The following is a 4,623-nucleotide window of genomic DNA, read 5'->3' as shown; positions in this document are numbered from 1 at the left end:
GAAGGAAAGGGTCCCATATAGTCAAAGCCCCAAACATCAAATGGTTCAATAACAAGTGAATAGTTCATAGGCATTTCTTGATGTCTACTAATATTACCAATTCTTTGACATTCATCACAAGATAAGACAAACTTACGGGCATCCTTGAAGAGAGTAGGCCAATAGAAACCAGATTGCAGTACCTTATATGCAGTTCTATCTCCAGCATGGTGTCCTCCATAAGCTTCGGAGTGACACTTGCGTAGGATCTGTTCCTGTTCATACTCAAGTACACAACATCTAATAACACCATCTACTCCTTCTTTATAAAGATGTGGGTCATCCCAAAAGTAATGCCTCAAATCATAAAAGAACTTTTTCTTTTGCTGGTATGTGAAACTAGGTGGTATAAACTTAGCAACAATGTAATTAGAATAATCAGCATACCATGGAGCAGTATGAGAAGCATTTGTGACATTTAATTGCTCATCAGGAAAGCTATCATCAATAGGTAGTGGGTCATCAAGCACATTTTCTAACCTAGACAAGTTGTATGCAATGGGGTTCTCAGCTCCTTTTCTATCAACAATATGTAAATCAGATTCTTGAAGCAAGAGAACCCATCTAATAAGTCTAGGTTTAGCATCTTTCTTTTCCATAAGATATTTAATAGCAGCATGATCGGTGTGAATAGTTACTTTAGAATCAACAATATAAGGTCTAAACTTATCACAGACAAACACAACTGCTAAGAATTCCTTTTCAGTAGTAGCATAATTTCTTTGAGCATTGTCTAGTGTTTTACAAGCATATTGAATAACATTTAGTTTCTTATCAACTCTTTGTCCTAGAACAGCACCTACAGCATAATCACTAGCATCACACATAATTTCGAAGGGTAAATTCCAATCAGGTGGCTGAACGATAGGTGCAGAGATCAATGCTTTCTTAAGTATTTCAAATGCTTCTACACAATCATCATCAAAGACAAATGGTATATCTTTTTGTAATAAATTAGTCAGAAGCGGAGAGATTTTTGAGAAGTCCTTAATGAACCTTCTATAAAAACCAGCATGACCAAGGAAACTTCTTATACCTTTGATGTCCTTGGGACATGGCATATTTTCAATAGCATCAACCTTGGCTTTATCAACTTCAATACCTCTTTCAGAAACTTTATGCCCCTGGACAATTCCTTCATTAACCATAAAGTGGCACTTTTCCCAATTCAAGACAAGATTAGTTTCTTCACATCTCTGCAAAACTCGATCAAGGTTGCTCAAGCAATCATCAAAAGAAGATCCATAGACGGAAAATTCGTTCATGAAAACCTCACAAATCTTTTCACAAAAGTCAGAGAATATAGCCATCATGCATCTTTGAAAGGTAGCAGGTGCATTACATAAACCAAAAGGCATACGCCTATAAGCAAAAGTACCAAAAGGGCATGTAAAAGTAGTCTTTGATTGATCTTTGGCTGACACAGGTATTTGAGAGAAACCAGAATAACCATCTACAAAGAAAAAATGTGTATGTTTGGATAATATTTCTAGCATTTGATCGATAAATGGCAAGGGGTAATGATCTTTTTTAGTAGCCTTATTTAATTTGCGGAAATCAATTACCATCCTATAACCAGTAATAATTCTTTGAGGAATCAATTCATCTTTATCATTAGGAACAACAGTAATACCTCCCTTCTTAGGGACACAATGGACAGGGCTTACCCACTGACTATCAGCAATGGGGTAAATTATACCTGCCTCAAGGAGCTTTAGTATCTCCTTTCTTACCACTTCTTTCATTTTAGGATTCAGCCGGCGTTGATGATCACGAACTGGTTTAGCATCTTCTTCCAAATTAATTTTATGTTGGCATAGAGTGAGACTAATGCCCTTAAGATCATCAAGAGTATATCCAATAGCAGCAAGGTGCTTCTTCAGAATTTTTAATAATCTCTCTTCTTCATGTTCTGAAAGGTTAGCACTAATAATAATAGGATATATCTTTTTCTCATCAAGATAAGCATATTTAAGAGTATCCGGTAACGGTTTAAGCTCAAACACGGGATCACCCTTGGGTGGAGGAGGATCTCCTAGGATTTCAACAGGTAAATTATGTTTCATAATAGGTTCCTGTTTAAAGAATACTTCATCTAATTCCCTTCTTTCATTCATAAACATATCATTTTCATGGTCTAGCAAATATTGTTCTAAAGGATCACTAGGAGGTACGGCAATAGAGGCAATACCAATAATTTCATCTTTACTAGGTAATTCTTCCTCACGATGTTGTCTACTAAATTTAGAAAAATTAAATTCATGAGTCATATCATCTAAACCGACAGTAACAACATTTCTTTTACAATCTATGGTAGCATTAACAGTATTTAAGAAGGGTCTACCAAATATAATGGGACAGAAGCTATCTTGTGGGGAACCAAGAACAAGAAAATCAGCAGGATATTTAGTTTTCCCACACAAGACTTCAACATGTCTAACAATTCCCATTGGTGAAATAGTATCTCTATTAGCAAGTTTAATTGTGACATCAATATCCTCTAACTCAATAGGTGCAATGTCATGCATAATTTCGTTGTATAAGTCAATAGGTATTGCACTAGCACTAGCACCCATATCACTTAAGCCATAATAACAATGATCTCCTATTTTAACAGAAATAACAAGCATGCCTATCACAAGTCTAGGTTTATCTGTATCACGGGGTTTAGCAATTCCAGCAGTTTCATCACAGAAATAAATAACATGCCCATCTATATTATCAGACAAGGGATCCTTAACAATAGCAATATTAGGTTCAACTTTAACTTGCTCAGGAGGTGTATATGTTTTAATATTGCTTTTACGAACCACAGTTGAAGTTTTAGCATGATCCTTTATCCTAACAGGGAAAGGTGGTTTCTCAACATAAGAAGTAGGAACAATAGGATCATTATAAGTAATAGTCTTTCTTCAACTTTAATAGGTGCAGCTACTTTTACTTCTATGGTAGGATGATATTTAAACCACTTCTCCTCGAGGATATCAACATAAGCATCAAAAGATTCACAGAAAGAAGCTACTATCTCAGAGTCAAGTCCATATTTAGTGGTAAATTTACGAAAAATATCGGTATCCATAAAAGATTTAACACAATCAAAAGTAGGTGTCATACCTGACTCCTTACCATTGTCGAGGTCCCAATCTTCGGAGTTGCGTTTAATTCTTTCCAATAAATCCCATTTGAATTCAATAGTCTTCATCACAAAAGAGCCAACACAAGAAGTATCAAGCATGGTGGGATTGTTATCAGAAAGCCGAGCATAAAAATTTTGAATAATCATTTCTCTTGAGATCTCATGATTGGGGCATGAATATAACATTGATTTAAGCCTCCCCCAAGCTTGAGCGATGCTTTCTCCTTCGCAAGGCCAAAAATTATATATATAATTGTGATCACGATGAACAAGATGCATAGGATAAAACTTTTGATGAAATTCCAATTTCAATCGTTTGTAGTTCCAAGACTCCATATCGTCACATAGCCTATACCATGTTGATGCATCTCCCCTCAAAGATCAAGGGAAGACCTTCTTCTTAACAACATCTCCGGGTACACTTGCAAGCTTAAATAATCCACAAACTTCATCCACATATATTAGATATTCATCAGGATGTTTTGTTCCATCTCCTAAAAAAGGATTAGCTAGCAGTTTTTCTACCATACCCAAAGGAATTTTAAAGCAAGCATTTTCATTTTTAGTAGGTTCAGTAGGTTGAGGAGCAACTCTTTGCTCTACTGGTCGGGGTGAAGATACCCCGAACAAGCCCCTCAGAGGATTACTTTCCATAGTAACAAGTGACAATAAATTTCAGCACAATATATAAATTTTTATTTACCAAATTCCACCTACCAAAGGCGCTTCACTCCCCTGCAACGGCGTCAGAAAAGAGTCTTGATGACCCACAAGTGTAGGGGATCTATCGTAGTCCTTTCGATAAGTAAGAGTGTCGAACCCAACGAGGAGCAGAAGGAAATGACAAGCGGTTTCTAGCAAGGTATTCTCTGCAAGTACTGAAATAAGTGGTAACATATAGTTTTGTGATAAGATAATTGTAACGAGCAACAAGTAACAAAAGTAAATAAGGTGCAGCAAGGTGGCCCAATCCTTTTTGTAGCAAAGGACAAGCCTGGACAAGCTCTTATATGGTGTAAAGCGCTCCCGAGGACACATGGGAATATCGTCAAGCTAGTTTTCATCACGCTCATATGATTCACGTTCGGTACTTTGATAATTTGGTATGTGGGTGGACCGGTGCTTGGGTACTTCCCTTACTTGGACAAACATCCCACTTATGATTAACCTCTATTGCAAGCATCCGCAAATACAACAAAAGTATTAAGGTAAACCTAACCATAGCATGAAACATATGGATCCAAATCAGCCCCTTACGAAGCAACGCATAAACTAGGGTTTAAGCTTCTGTCACTCTAGCAACCCATCATCTACTTATTACTTCCCAATGCCTTCCTCTAGGCCCAAACAATGGTGAAGTGTCATGCAGTCGATGTTCACATAACACCACTAGAGGAGAGACAACATACATCTCATCAAAATATCGAACGAATACGAAATTCACATGA

The sequence above is a fragment of the Triticum urartu genome, chromosome 5, assembly GCF_003073215.2.
Source record: "Triticum urartu cultivar G1812 chromosome 5, Tu2.1, whole genome shotgun sequence".
NCBI lineage: Eukaryota > Viridiplantae > Streptophyta > Magnoliopsida > Poales > Poaceae > Triticum > Triticum urartu.
This window is presented reverse-complemented; position numbering follows the sequence as displayed.